The sequence below is a fragment of the Somniosus microcephalus genome, chromosome 4 (genome assembly GCF_052327205.1).
Source record: "Somniosus microcephalus isolate GS21.2 chromosome 4, FLI_Smic_1.0, whole genome shotgun sequence".
NCBI classification, from domain to species: Eukaryota; Metazoa; Chordata; class Chondrichthyes; order Squaliformes; family Somniosidae; genus Somniosus; species Somniosus microcephalus.
In genome coordinates, this window is record NC_140990.1 from 1921408 (window position 1) to 1937567 (window position 16160).

At 49.9% G+C, this 16160-nt stretch overlaps 2 non-coding genes across 2 annotated transcripts; both read right to left on the reverse strand.

The window, feature by feature from the left end:
• Positions 1 to 1722: 1722 nt before the first annotated feature.
• On the reverse strand, positions 1723 to 1794 carry trnad-guc (transfer RNA aspartic acid (anticodon GUC)). Its single transcript has one exon. It is a non-coding gene; the product is annotated as a tRNA-Asp (tRNA).
• A 4045-nt stretch (positions 1795 to 5839) lies between these two features.
• Positions 5840 to 5922, reverse strand: trnaa-agc (transfer RNA alanine (anticodon AGC)). Its single transcript has one exon. It is a non-coding gene; the product is annotated as a tRNA-Ala (tRNA).
• Between the last annotated feature and the right edge of the window lie 10238 nt (positions 5923 to 16160).

Below are 16160 nucleotides of genomic sequence, written 5' to 3' on the forward strand. Positions count from 1 at the left end.
GGAGAGGGAAACAAAGAGCGAGAGAGACACGGAGAGAGACAGAGAGAGACACACAGAGAGAGAGAGAGAGACACTAAATGGGAAAAACACACAATAGAAGCCCTACATGCAGAATTTTGCCGAAGCATTCTTCGCACCCAAAGGAAAACACCAACAAATGCATGTAGAGCCGAACTAGGCAGATACCCACTGATAATAAACATCCAAAAACGAGCACTAAACTTTCTAAATCACCTCAAATCTAGTTCCCCAGACACCCTTCATTTTAAAGCCCTCCAGACCCAAGAGCTGAACCCAGAAACGAGTCCCCTGAGTCAGTTGTTACTGAAACTAAGTTCTCCTACCCAGCCGGACCCTGACCAGTCCCAGACCAACACTGCTCCCCAAACACCAATCCGAGTGAACCAAATCATTAAACAATGCAAAGAAACCTACCTGGAACATTGGAACACAATAACCAAAAGCCAAAGCAGATTAGAATGCTACCGGGCCCTAAAAAGAGAATATAAACTGGCAGACTATCTCTCGACCATCAGAGACACAAAACAGAGACAGACCCTCACCAGATACAGACTAAGCGGCCACCAACTGGCAATTGAAAAAGGAAGATAGAAGAAATCCTGGCAACCTAAAGAAAATAGAATATGTGATCACTGTCTGGCCGGCGAGGTTGAGACAGAGGTGCACTTCCTCCTAAAATGCGAAAAATTCAACGAGACAAGAAACATATATTTTGACAAGCTCAGCCTTACAACCCCAGATTTCAAAGAATTGGATGACCTGTCAAAATTAAGAATAGTCCTGGGGGAGGCAGACAGACCATATCTTGGTGCCCAATATGTAACAACATGTCACAACCTGAGGAACAGTGAGTGACTAACGAGCACACCCATAGCATATATACGCTAAAAATGTTTAAATCAATACCGAATGTACCCAACGACTGTTTTAAATTAATACTGAATGCACCCAACGAGGGTCAACGACTGTTTAAATTAATACTGTCTGTAACCAACGAGGGTCAAAAACATTTGACACCTACAGAATGTTGGAAACCTGTACTTTTTGTTATGTAAGCTTTGGCAATATGGCTCCCTGTAAACTTTCATGCCAATAAAGCATTTGAATTTGATTTGACAGTTAGAGAGAGAGACACGGAGAGAGGCAGAGAGAGACGGAAACAGTGAGTGAGACAGAGAGAACCTGTCGGGGAATTGAATCCTCACCACTATACTATCAAGGACCTGGTAGAGGAAGTAGTTATACAGTGTTTGAGACAAAGACTCGAACACACACACAGACATGTGTACCTGCTCTCTATGTTTATGTGTAAGTCACATATTTAATAAGCTTTTCTGAGTGTCATGAATTCATAGAAGCTTACAGCACAGAAGGAGGCCATTCGGCCCGCCGTGCCTGTGCTGTCTCTTTGAAAGAGCAGTCGTGCTCAGTCCCACCCCTCGCTTTTTGTCCGTAACCCTGTTAATCTCTTTCTCTCTGTCACTCTCTCCCTCCTCCGCGCCCCACACAAAAGGGAGAGGGAAACAGAGAGAGAGAGCTCTATACTAACGAGGAACTGGTGCAGGGAGTTGTTATAGAATTCTTCATATGACAGTAAATCTTTTAAAATTATTTTAGATGATTTATTTCTGTTCTATTTTTGCAAGGGGGATTTTAAGGAGCTGCACAATGTTTTAAAATTGGTGATGTTAAAAACACTTCCTCCCCGTCGGGGAATTGAACCCCGGTCTCCCGCGTGACAGGCGGGGATACTCACCACTATACTAACGAGGAATTACTGAACATAGAAACTGTCAGAGCAAGAATTAAGCTGTGAACAGAACTGGACAAAACAGAATGAGACTGAGAGAGAGAGACAGGCAGAGACACAGAGAGAGGCACAGACAGACAGGGACACAGACACAGACAGACAGGCAGAGTCACAGTCACAGAGAGAGACAGGGAGCGAGAGAGAGGCAGAGACACAGAGAGAGACAGAGACAGGCAGAGATACAGACACAGAGAGAGACAGAGACAGGCAGAGATACAGACACGGAGAGAGACAGAGACAGGGAGAGAGACAGAGACAGGGAGAGAGACAGACAGACAGAGACACAGGGACAAAGAGAGGGAGAGAGAGACAGAGAGCAAGAGACACAAACAGGGACAGAGAGGGTCAGAGACAAAGAGAGAGACAGAGAGACAGAGAGACAGAGAGAGACAGAGCCACAGACAGAGAGAGACAGAGAGAGACAAAGACAGAGCCAAAGGGAGACTGAGAGAGAGAATGAGACAGAAAGACTGGGAGAGGCAAAAAAGGAGGTTATGACATTGATGTTTTTCTGTTAAAGAGTTACCAGGTGTGGGGTTCAAACCCACGTGGGTATAAACACCCAGCATCGACCTTGGCACCGGAAATGACAACGACAACGGCAAACCCAGCCCTGTCGACCCTGCAAAGTCCTCCTTTCCAACATCTGGGGGCTTCTGCCAAAATTGGGAGAGCCGTCCCACAGACTAGTCAAGCAACAGCCTGACATAGTCATAATTACCGAATCATACCTTACAACCAATGTCCCAGACACCACCATCACCATCCCTGGGTATGTCCTGTCCCACCGGCAGGACAGACCCACCAGAGGTGCTGGCACCGTGGTATACAGTCGGGAGGGAGTAGCCCTGGGAGTCCTCAACATTGACTCAGGACCCCATGAGGTCTCATGGCATCAAGTCAAACATGGGCAAGGAAACCTCCTGCTAATTACCACCTACCGCCCTCCCTCAGCTGATGAATCAGTACTCCTTCATGTTGAACACCAATTGGAAGAAGCACTGAGAGTAGCAAGGGCACAAAATGTCCTCTGGGTAGGGGACTTCAATATCCATCACCAAGAGTGGCTCGGTAGCACCACAACTGACTGAGCTGGCCGAGTCCTAAAGGACATAGCTGCCAGACTGGGTCTGCGACAGGTGGTAAGGGAACCAACAAGAGGGAAAAACCTACTTGATCTCGTCCTCACCAATCTACCTGTTGCAGATGCATCTGTCCATGACAGCATTGGTGGAAGTGACCACCGCACAGTCCTTGTGGAGACGAAGTCCCATCTTTATGTTGAGGATACCCACCACCGTGTTGTGTGGCACTACCACCGTGCTAAATGGGACAGATTTCGAACAGATCTGGCAACTCAAAACTGGGCATCCATGAGGCGCTGTGGGCCATCAGCAGCAGCAGAATTGTATTCAACCACAATCTGTAACCTCATGGCCCGGCATATCCCTCACTCTACCATTACCATCAAGCCAGGAGATCAACCCTGGTTTAACGAAGAGTGCAGGAGAGCATGCCGGGAACAGCACCAGGCATACCGAAAAATGAGGTGTCAACCTGGTGAGGCTGCAACACAGGACTACTTGCATGCCTAACAATGGAAGCAACACACGATAGACAGAGCTAAGCGATCTCACAACCATCGGATCAAATCAAAGCTCTGCAGTCCTGCCACATCCAGTCACGAGTGGTGGTGGACAATTAAACAGTTAACAGGAGGAGGAGGCTCCAAAAATATCCCCATCCTCAATGATGGTGGAGCCCAGCACGTGAGTGCAAAAGACAAGGCTGAAGCATTTGCAACTATCTTCAGCCAGAAGTGCCGAGTGGATGATCCATCTCGGCCTCCTCCTGAGGTTCCCAGCATCACAGATGCCAGTCTTCAGCCCATTCAATTCACTCCACGTGATGTCAAGAAATGGCTGAAGACACTGGATACTGCAAAGGCTATGGGCCCTGACAACATTCCGGCAATAGTACTGAAGACTTGTGCTCCAGAACTAGCTGTGCCCCTAGCCAAGCTGTTCCAGTACAGCTACAACACTAGCATCTACCCGGCAATGTGGAAAATTGCCCAAGTATGTCCGGTCCACAAAAAGCAGGACAAATCCGACCCGGCCAATTACCGCCCCATCAGTCTACTCTCAATCATCAGCAAAGTGATGGAAGGGGTCATCGACAGTGCTATCAAGCGGCACTTACTCAGCAATAACCTGTGAACTGACGCCCAGTTTGGGTTCCGCCAGGGCCACTCAGCTCCTGACCTCATTACAGCCTTGGTCCAAACATGGACAAAAGAGCTCAACTCAAGAGGTGAGGTGAGAGTGAATGCCCTTGACATCAAGGCAGCATTTGATCGAGTGTGGCATCAAGGAGCCCTAGCAAAACTGAAGTCAATGGGAATCAAGGGGAAAACTCTCCATTGGTTGGAATCATACCTAGCACAAAGGAAGTTGGCTGTGATTGTTGGAGGTCATTCATCTCAATCACATGACATCACTGCAGGAGTTCCTCAGGGCAGTGTCCTAGGCCCAACCATCTTCAGCTGTTTCATCAATGACCTTCCCTCCATCATAAGGTCAGAAGTGGGGATGTTCGCTGATGATTGCACACTGTTCAGCACCATTCGAGACTCGTCAGATACTGACGCAGTCCGTGTCCATATGCAGCAAGACCCGGACAACATTCAGACTTGGGCTCACAAGTGGCAAGTAACATTCGCACCACACAAGTGCCAGGCAATGACCATCTCCAATAAGCGAGACTCTAACCATCTCCCCTTGACATTCAATGGCATTACCATTGCTGAATCCCCCACTATCAACATCCTGGGGGTTAACATTGAACAGAAACTGAACTGGAACAGCCATATAAATACTGTGGCTACAAGAGCAGGCCAGAGGCTGGGAATTCTGCGGCGAGTGTCTCACCTCCTGACTCCCCAAAGCCTTTCCACCATCTACAAGGCACAAGTCAGGAGTGTGATGGAATACTCTCCACTTGCCTGGATGAGTGCAGCTCCAACAACACTCAAGAAGCTCGACACCAATCAGGATAAAGCAGCCCGCTTGATTGTCACTCCCTCCACCACCGGCGCACTGTGGCTGCAGTGTGTACCATCTACAAGATGCACTGCAGCAACTCGCCAAGGCTTCTTCAACAGCACATTCCAAACCCGCGACCTCTACCACTTAGAAGGACAAGGGCAGCAGACGCATGGGAACATCACCACCTACAAGTTCCCCTCCAAGCCACACACCATCCTGACTTGGACCTGTATCGCCATTCCTTCACTGTCGCTGGGCCAAAATCCTGGAACTCCCTTCCTAACAGCATTGTGGGTGTACCTACACCATATGGACTGCAGCAATTCAATAAGGCGGCTCACCACCACCTTCTCAAGGGCAATTAGGGATGGGCACTAAATGCAGGCCTAGCCAGCCAGCGATGCCCACATCCCATCAATGAATAAAAAAAAGTCCAATGCCTTAACCACTCGGCAACACTGGTGCTGTCCCTGGCTATGAATTGTTTCTGTGAGAATTGGGACTTCAAGCCCCACCCTGCCACAGAGTTGTGTCCAATTCTGGGCACCACACTTTAGGAAGGATGAGAAGGCTGAGGAAATTATCCCGGCTTGTTACCCGAGTGACTGGCAGACACACAGGCAGACACAAAGGGACACAGACATAAACACAGGTAGATACAGAAAGACACAGACATAAACACACACACACATTGATGTAAACAGACATGAACATAAACATAAACCCAGAAAGACAGTGACTAAGATAGAGAGACAGACAGACAGAGAGAAACACTGTCGGTAATTTGCCTGATTTCTGTAATGTTTTCAACCGTATATTTGGTGAATACTTGCAGATCAATGAAAACGAGAAAAATCTTGAGGTGTTGAAAGTTGTGGGATTTAATTCCGCCCAACTCAGGATTTGTTCTCCAGGGATTTGGTTACATTTTGAAATGAAATGTGATGAAAAATGCTGGAACCGTAGTCGGCAGGATTGGAACCTGCGCAGGGAGACACCAATGGATTTGCTAGTCCATCACCTTAACCACTCGGCCACGACTACTGGGTCTGTGAGCCTTTAAATGTTGCTCAGATAAAATCGCAATCATCCATCGCTCTGGAGCAAAACAGCACTCAGTCCTTGAACAGTCTCCGCTCAGGAAAATTCTCAGAGACAATCTCCTCTCGCAGTTTTTTATTTTTCTCTGTAGCTTTATAACATGAAGCTACAGCAAGAAATATCATTAAAGAGGCCGCCGCTCCGACAGGGATTGAACTTTTCCCAACGGCGCAAGGGTCGAGAACCAGATTTAAGGTGATTGACAGTAGATCCAAAGGTGACAATAGAAAAAAAAAGTATGCAGCGAGTGGTTAGGATCTGGAACAGAAGATAGGAGCAGGAGTAGGCCATTCGGCTCCTCGAGCCTTCTCCGCCATTCAGTGAGATCATGGCTGATCATCCAAATTCAGTACCCTGTCCCTGCCTTCTCCCCATATCCATTGATCCCTTTAGCCTTAAGAAATATATCTAACTCCTTCTTGAATATATTTAATGAATTGGCCTCAACTGCCTTCTGTGGTAGAGAATTCCACAGGTTCACCACTCTCTGGGTGAAGAAATTCCTCCTCATCTCAGTACTAAATGGCTTACCCCTTATCCTTAGGCTGTGACCCCTGGTTCTGGACTCCCCGACCATCGGGAACATCCTTCCTGCATCTAGTCTGTCTAGTCCTGTTAGAATTTTACAAGTTTCAATCAGATCCCCTCTCATTCTTCTAAACTCCAGCGAGTATAAGCCCAATCGACCCAATGTCTCTTCAGACGTCATTCCTGCCATCCCAGGTATCAGTCTGGTGAATCTTCGCTGCACTCCCTCCATGGCAAGAACATCCTTCCTCAGATAAGGTGCCTTTCACGAACCCAGGACACCTCCAAGCGGTTTACAGCGAAATAAGTATTTGGAAGTGTAGTCACTGTTGTGATGTAGGAGAGCGTGACGGAGAGACACACACAGACGTAGAAAAACACACACAGGCATTTTTGATAATCTTGTTTATTAATTTTTCATACAATACTCGTCATTTCAGCAATTCAAAAAAAAATATTTTTTTCAAATATATCAGAGACCAGTGCAAATATTAGTAGCTCTAATAAATAAATGTTCTCATGCGCTGTAAGGGTTAGTGGGCGAGAGGGTGCAAGGATGCGCCAGTCACATGCCAATCTCCAGTGCCCCCAAGGCCACCTGCCCTCCAAAGTGCAATTAAGGCAGCATATTCCTTTGGTAACTTATTCTCGGCCATTGATCCTGCACGTCAGACAGACCCGTCACAGGGCAGTCTGCGAACGCTGCTCGCTTCACCTGGGCAGTTGGTAGTGCTCCTAAGCTTGAGTTATCTCTTCTGTACCTCCCTCCTCCTTCATCTGTGACCCAGCAAACACTCCCAGGGTAGGTACAGCACGGGTTAGATACAGAGTAAAGCTCCCTCTACACTGTCCCATCAAACACTCCCAGGGCAGGTACAGCACGGGTTAGATACAGAGTAAAGCTCCCTCTACACTGTCCCATCAAACACTCCCAGGGCAGGTACAGCACGGATTAGATACAGAGTAAAGCTCCCTCTACACTGCCCCATCAAACACTCCCAGGGCAGGTACAGCACGGGTTAGATACAGAGTAAAGCTCCCTCTACACTCACATTAAGGACTCCCAGTGCAGGTACAGCACGGGTTAGATACAGGGTAAAGCTCCTTCTACACTGTCCCCATCAAAAACTCCCAGGGCAGGTACAGCACGGGTTAGATTCAGAGTAAAGCTCCCTCTACACTGTCCCATCAAACACTCCCAGAGTAGGTACAGCACGGGTTAGATTCAGAGTAAAGCTCCCTCTACACTGTCCCATCAAACACTCCCAGAGTAGGTACAGCACGGGTTAGATACAGAGTAAAGCTCCCTCTACACTGTCCCATCAAACACTCCCAGGGCAGGTACAGCACGGGTTAGATACAGAGTAAAGCTCCCTCTACACTGTCCCATCAAACACTCCCAGGGCAGGTACAGCACGGGTTAGATACAGAGTAAAGCTCCCTCTACACTCACATTAAGGACTCCCAGTGCAGGTACAGCACGGGTTAGATACAGAGTAAAGCTCCTTCTACACTGTCCCCATCAAACACTCCCAGAGTAGGTACAGCACGGGTTAGATTCAGAGTAAAGCTCACTCTACACTGTCCTTTCAAACACTGCCAGGGCAGGTACAGCACGGGTTATATACAGAGTAAAGCTCCCACTACACTGTCCCATCAAACACTCCCAAGGCAGGTACAGCAAGGGGTTACATACAGAGTAAAGCTCCCTCTACACTGTCCCGTCAAACACTCCCAGGGCAGGTACAGCACGGGTCAGATACAGTGTAAAGCTCCCTCTACAGTGTCCCATCAAACACTCCCAGGGCAGGTACAGCATGGGTTAGATACAGAGTAAAGCTACCTCTACACTGTCCCGTCAAACACTCCCAGGGCAGGTACAGCACGGGTTAGATACAGAGTAAAGCGGTCTCCACACTGCCCCTTCAAACACTCCCAGGGCAGGAACAGCATAGGGTTGGATACAGCGTAAAGCTTCCTCTACACAGTCCCATCAAACACTTCCAGGGCAGCTACAGCACGGGTTAGATACAGAGTAAAGCTCCCTCTACACTGTCCCATCAAACACTCCGAGGGCAGGTACAGCACGGGTTAGATACAGAGTAAAGCTCCCTCTACACTGTCCCATCAAACACTCCCAGGGCAGGTACAGCACGGGTTAGATACAGAGTAAAGCTCCCTCTACACTGTCCCATCAAACACTCCCAGGGCAGACACAGCACGGGTTAGATACAGAATAAATCTCCCTCTACACTGGCCCATCAAAGACACACTGGGCATGCACAGCAGAGGTTGGATACAGATTAAAGCTCCCTCTACACTGTCCCATCAAAGACACGCTGGGCATGCACAGCACGGGTTAGATACAGTGTAAAGCTCCCTCAACACCGTCCCATCAAACATTGCCAGGGCAGGTACAGCATGGGGTTGGATACAGAATAAAGCTCCCTCTACACTGCCCCATCAAAAACTCCCAGGGCAGGTACAGCACGGGTTAGATACAGAGTAAAGCTCCCTCTACACTGTCACATCAAAACACTCCCAGGGCAGGTACAGCATGGGGTTGGATACAGAATAAAGCTCCCTCTACACTGCCCCGTCAAACACTCCCAGAGGAGGTACAGCACAGGTTAGATACAGAGTAAAGCTCCCTTTACACTGTCCCATCAGTGACTCCCAGGGCAGGTACAGCACTGGTTAGGTGCAGAGTAAAGCGGTCTCTACACTGTCCCATCAAACACTCCCAGGGCAGGTACAGCACAGGTTAGATACAGAGTAAAGCTTCCTCTACACTGTCCCATCAAACACTCCCAGGGCAGGTACAGCACGGGTTAGATACAGAGTAAAGCTCCCTCTACACTGTCCCATCAAACACTCCCAGGGCAGGTGCAGCACAGGATAGATACAGAGTAAAGCTCCCTCAACACTGTCCCAACAAAAACACCCAGGGCAGGTACAGCACGGGTTAGATACAGAGTAAAGCTGCCTCTACACTGTCCCATCAAACACTCCCAGGGCAGGTGCAGCACAGGATAGATACAGAGTAAAGCTCCCTCAACACTGTCCCAACAAAAACACCCAGGGCAGGTACAGCACGGGTTAGATACAGAGTAAAGCTCCCTCTACACTGTCCCATGAAACACTCCCAGGGCAGGTGCAGTACGGGTTAGATACAGAGTAAAGTTACCTCTACACTGTCCCATCAAACATTGCCAGGGCAGGTACAGCACGGGTTAGACACAGAGTAAAGCTCCCTCTACACTGTCCCATGAAACACTCCCAGGGCAGGTACAGCACGGGTTAGATACAGAGTAAAGCTCCCTCTACACTGTCCCCATCAAACACTCCCAGGGCAGGTACAGCACGGGTTAGGTACAGAGTAAAGCTCCCTCTACACTGCCCCATCAAACACTCCCAGGGCAGGTACAGCACGGGTTAGATACAGAGTAAAGCTCCCTCTACACTGTCCCATCAAACACTCCCAGGGCAGGTGCAGTACGGGTTAGATACAGAGTAAAGTTACCTCTACACTGTCCCATCAAACACTCCCAGGGCAGGTACAGCACGGGTTAGATACAGAGTAAAGTTACCTCTACACTGTCCCATCAAACACTCCCAGGGCAGGTCCAGCACGGGTTAGATACAGAGTAAAGCTCCCTCTAGTGTGCATGACAGGCCTTGATTTGAATCTAGGTTCCAGAGGGTAAAAGAATAATTTATGAGCCCCCCACCCCAAGCAGGTGAGTCGCTGGTGAGGCGGGAGAGTGGGTCTGGACTAACCCAAGGGGCTATTCTTCGAGTTGGAATACTGTCTGGTAGAGACCGGAAGCAATTGCAAGGGAGAGAGGGGCAGACAATCATAAAATGGTTACAGCAGAGAAGGAGGCCATTTTGTCCGTCGAGCCCGTGCCGTCTCTCTGCAAGAGCACTTCAGCCAGTCCCACTCCCCCGCCCTTTCCCCGTAGCCCTGCAGATTCTTTCCTTCAGATACTTATCCAATTCCCTTTTGAATGCCGTGATTGAATCTGCCTCCGCCGCCCTTTCAGGCAGCGCATTCCAGATCCTAACCACTCGCCGCGTAAAAAGGTTTTTCCTCATGTCGCCTTTGGTTCTTCTGTCAATCACCTTAAATCTGTGACCTCTGGTTCTCGAGCCTTCCGCCAATGGGAACAGTTTCTCTCTATCTACTCTGTACAGACCCCTCATGATTTTGAACACCTCTATCAGATCTCCTCTCAATCTTCTCTGCTCCAAGGAGAACAACTCCGGGTTCGCTAGACTCTCCGCGTAACTGAAGTCCCTGGGATGGCAGGAATGACGTATGAGGAGAGATTGGGTCGATTGGGCTTGTATTCGCTAGAGTTTAGAAGAATGAGAGGGGATCGCATTGAATCTTATAAAATTCTAACAGGACTGGACAGACTAGATGCAGGAAGGATGTTCCCGATGGTCGGGGAGTCCAGAACCAGGGGTCACTGTCTAAGGATAAGGGGTAAGCCATTTAGGACTGAAATGAGGAGGAATTTCTTCACCCAAGAGTGGTGAACCTGTGGAATTCTCTACTACAGAAGGCAGTTGAGGCCAACTTATTAAATATATTCAAGAAGGAGTTAGATATAGTTCTTAAGGCTAAAGGGATCAAGGGATATGGGGAGAAAGCAGGGACAGGGTACTGAATTTGGATGATCAGCCATGATCTCATTAAATGGTGGAACAGGCTCGAGGGGCCGAATGGCCTACTCCTGCTCCTATCTTCTATGTTTCTATCCCTGGAACCATTCTGGTAAATCTTTTCTGCACCCTCTCTAAGGCCTTCACATCCTTCCTAAAGTGCGGTGCTCAGAATTAGACACAATACTCCAGTTGTGGCCGAACCACTGTTTTATAAAGGTTCATCATAACTTCCTTGCTTTTGTACTCTATGCCTCTATTCATGAAGCCCAGGATCCCCGTAAGCTTTTTTAACCGCTTTCTCAACCTACCCTGCCACCTTCAACGATTTGTGCACATTTACCCCCAGGTCTCTCAGTTCATGCACCCCCTTTAGAATTGTACCCTTTAGTTTATATGTCCTCTCCTCATTCTTCCTACCAAAACGTATCACTTCGCACTTTTCTGCGTTAAACTTCATTTGCCCCCTGTCCGCCCATCCCACCAGCCTGTCTATGTCCTCTTGAAGTCTATCACTATCATCCCCACTGTTCACTATACCGCCAAGTTTTTGTGTCAAATTTTGTGCCCTGTGCACTCGAGTCCAAGTCATTGATATAAATCAAGAAAAGCAGCACCGACCCCTGGGGAACACCACTGTGTACCTTCCTCCAGTCTGAAAAACAACCATTCACCACTACTCTCTGTTTCCCATCACTTATCCAATTCCGTATCCATGCTGCCTCTGTCCCTTTCATTCCATGGGCTTCAACTTTGCAGGCAAGCCTATTATGTGGCATGTGGGAGGTATCTAACAATCGGAAGTCCGCTGGGAACTTTCAAGCATGCGGTCGGACTCAAACCTGGAGAGAAAACAAGTTGAGGAGCCGTGTTGAACGACCAAAAAAAAGAAAGTTGGCTTTAGTTCAAGCTTAAAACAGTCTTATTTAAATATTTGTATAAAATAGATACAGGAGACTTAACATACAAGAATGTCACATCCTTTTTCTTAATAAAAAAAGTAAAATCCCTTTTTTGTGCGCAAGTGGGCAAGAGTCTTAACAGGAAGTTCCCGTTGAAAGCAGCCCCTCTTGTAGAGGATGTCTTGCGCGAACCACTTCCCTTTCAAGGCAAGTTGCCTTTCAGAACTTTCTGTGTGTGAAAAGGGGCTCAACCCCTCCCTCGTGAAGCCAAGCCCTTTCCATCGAGACAGGAAATTCTCGTCCAAGTACATCCAGTGGCAGGAAGTGACCTTCTCGAGGGCAATTAGGAACGGGCAATAAATGCTGGCCTTGCCCGCATCCTGCGAACGAATAATTTAAAAAGTTCTGGCGGTGGGAAGGGGTTGAAAAAAGCACTCCCCCCGCGGGTGGACAGGGAGCTCCTGCCACTAGTCGCTTGCTGCCACTGGAGGCCACGAGAGAAAAAGAAAAAAAGGGGTGAGGAAGGGGGAAAATGGTCATCATCGGGAACAGGAACTTCCTGCGAGATCACTGCCTCTGGAGAAGCTTCTAGGGGCAGCCATCTCAGAACGCAGCCCGCCCACCCCGCCGAAGAACAGAACACAAAGGGACACTGGGCCTCAAAGTCGACATGCAACGCCCAGCGCTAACCAGCAGACGACAGGCAAACATCGGCCTAAAATGTCCATGAGGCCTTCCGCCTCCACAAGATCCCAAACCACCACCCACCCCAACCAAAAAAAAATGACTGTTAAGGCTGAGCATTTCCCCCCCCGCCACCCCACTTTTAAAATTCCAAGTCATGCGAGTTTGATGCACATCTGATCACGTTGCAATGGGCCAGGGAAGGAAGAAACAGGCCCGGAAGCACATCCCAGGCGGACGACAAGCGAGAGCAAGCCCCCTTACTCCCGCTGTAGGAACCTGCGTCACTGGGTCTGGAGTCACCTGTAGGGCCAGGGAAGGAAATCTACCGCCCTTACCCGGTCTGGCCGGTATGCGGCGCCAGACCCCGACAGTTCAACTGCCCCTCTGAAATGGCCGAGCGAGCCACTCCGTTTTTATTTAAGAAGGGGTGGCTCAACATCGTCCTTCTCGAGGGCAATTAGGGATGGGCAATAAATGCTGGCCTGGCCAGCGACGCCCACATCCCGTGAATGAATGCGCTGTCGGGTCCCTTGAATTTCAGCTGCGGGCAGGTAGGGGGTGGGGGACTAGAGTGAAAACCAATCAGATGGAGAGGAGTCAGTGTTCTCCCACTGCCCCCCCACCATCACCCCTTGACCAGAGGGTTGGAATCTCCCAGCTTCACATCGCGGCCTGGCCCCTGGCCCTGGCCAACCACCTCTCCTTTCTACCCAATGGCCGAAGGAAGATTCTCCACGTTCTGATCCAAATCACGACGTCAGCCGGCGGGATAGCCCATCTGAGAAGGAGAGGGTCATTGAGAAAGAGGCGACGTCATCTTGCCAAGTGCTCGGACCAGTTGAGGGGGGCGGGGGTCAGGAGATTGGCTGTTGAGTTAATACAGTCTGAAGATCCCAATTGCCCCCGACTTCTTCTTGGCGCACCCCACCCCCCAAAAATTCCGCATATTATTGTACTTCCGCTGCCCCATTGGGTCCGCCGGATTTCCCAGGATGCCTCAGGGTCCACCCCCTGCCCACCCTGCCAGAAACAAAGATGGCGCCAGCTGGCCCCTCCCTCTTCCTCCCCCCAAAAAAGTCTTAGAAAATACATGGTTGCCTCGATGGGAGGATTTGAGGTACTGATGGACCATGGGAATGGGAAGATGGAGGGAATAGGGGGGAGTGATGAAGGGAAGGGTGTGACGGAGGGAATCTGAGCGATGAGGGTGATGGGAGAGAATGGGAGGGACGATGGCGGGAATGGGAGGGGCGATGGAGAGAATGGGAGGGGCGATGGCGAGAAAGGGAGGGGCGATGGCGAGAAAGAAATGGCGATAGCGGGAATGGGAAAGCAATGGAAGGGGGTTATGGGGATGTTGTATTTGGGGTGCGGGGTGGGGGGGAAGCAGAGGACAGTGGGCAGGTGTGTCAGGGGGAGAACATCCCCGGGCAGTGGTTGGACACGGGAAGAAAGAGACCGACAGACGCCCGAAAAGACAAGTGAAGATGCCGTAGAAAGTTGATCGTGGGAGCCCTTCAGTTGTGTAATAGTTCTGCAAAAAAAAGTCTCAGGTTGGCCCAAGAGGGCCTGAAGGAGGAGGAGGAGGAGGGGGCGAGGGAGCGACAGTCATCAGGTGAGAAAGAGCGACAGCAGGTAAGCGACGCCGACATTGGCGAAGATCACCGCGGCAACCAGGAGCGGGTTGGTGCTCTGCGAAGGAAACAAAGGGTTAATTTATATCTTCGGCTCCCCTCCCACCACCCACCTCCCCCCTCACCCCCAGCCCTCGTCTCTTCACCATTCGCTTCCCCCAGTCGGATTTCTCCCGCCCCCTTGCACTGCTCTCACTCCCAGGGTCGTGGCCGAGGTAGGGGGGTTCTGAGCCCTCCCGCTTCAGGTCAACCCCCAACCTCCTAGAACCACTGCATGTAATCCCAAGCAACAACATTATATCGCACCTTTTAACAGGAGCCCTATCAAAGAAAATCTGACACGGAGCCACATAAGGAGATATTAGGGCAGGTGACCAAATGCTTGGTCAAAGAGGTAGGTATTAAGAACATAAGAATTAGGAGCAGGAGTCAGCCATACGGCCCTTCGAGCCTGCTCCGCCATTCAATAAGATCATGGCTGATTATCGACCTCAACTCCACTTTCCCGCCCGATCTCCATATTCCACAGAAACCACAGAAACCCCACAGTGCAGATAGAGGCCATTTCGGCCCATCGAGCCTGCACCGACACATATCCCACCCGATACCCGTAACCCCTACACCAACACATATCCCACCCTATCCCCGTAACCCGACGTATTTAAATCCCCCTAACACTAAGGGTCAATTTATCATAGCCAATCAACCTAACCCGCACATCTTTGGACTGTGGGAGGAAACCGGAGCACCCGGAGGAAACCCACGCAAACACGGGGAGAATGTGCAAACTCCACACAGACAGTCACCCGAGGCCGGATTCGAACCCGGGTCCCTGGCGCTGTGAGGCAACAGTGCTAACCACTATGCCACCGTCCTCGATTCCCCTAGAGTCTAAAAATCTATCGATCTCAGCCTTGAATGTACTCAACGACTCAGCATCCACAGCCCTCTGGGGTAGAGAAATCCAAAGATTCACAACCATCTGAGTGAAAAAAATCCTCCACATCTCGGTCCTAAAGGGCCGACCCCTTATCCTTATGTTCGAAGGAGAACAATCCCAGCTTCTCCAGTCTCTCCACATAACTGAAGTCCCTCATCCCTCATTCTGGTCAATCTCCCCTTAACCTTCTCTGCTCTAAGGAGAACAACCCCAGCTTCTCCAGTCTCTCCACATAACTGAAGTCCCTCATCCGTGGTACCATTCTGGTCAATCTCCCCTTGCACCCTATTTCCCCCTCTCTCTGTCCTTTATTTTATTTTTTATTTACTCATTCATGGGATGTGGGCGTCACTGTCAAGGCCCAGCATTTATTGCCCATTCCTAATTGCCCTTGAGAAGGTGGCGGTGAGCCGCCTTCTTGAACCGCTGCAGTCTGTGTGGTGAAGGTACTCCCACAGTGCTGTTAGGGAGGGAGTTCCAGGATTTTGACCCAGCGACGATGAAGGATCGGCCGATATATTTCCAAGTCAGGATGGTGTGTGACTTGGAGGGGAACTTGGAGGTGGTGGTGTTCTCATGTGCCTGCTGCCCTTGTCCCTCTAGGTGGAAGAGGTCGCAGGTTTGGGAGGTGTTGCCGAAGAAGCCTTGGCGAGTTGCTGCAGTGCATCTTGTAGATGGTACACACTGCAGCCACGGTGCGCCGGTGGTGGAGGGAGTGAATGTTTAAGGTGGTGGATGCGGTGCCGATCAAACGGGCTGCTTTGTCCTGGATGGTGTCGAGCTTCTTGAGTGTTGTTGGAGCTGCACTCACCCAGGCAA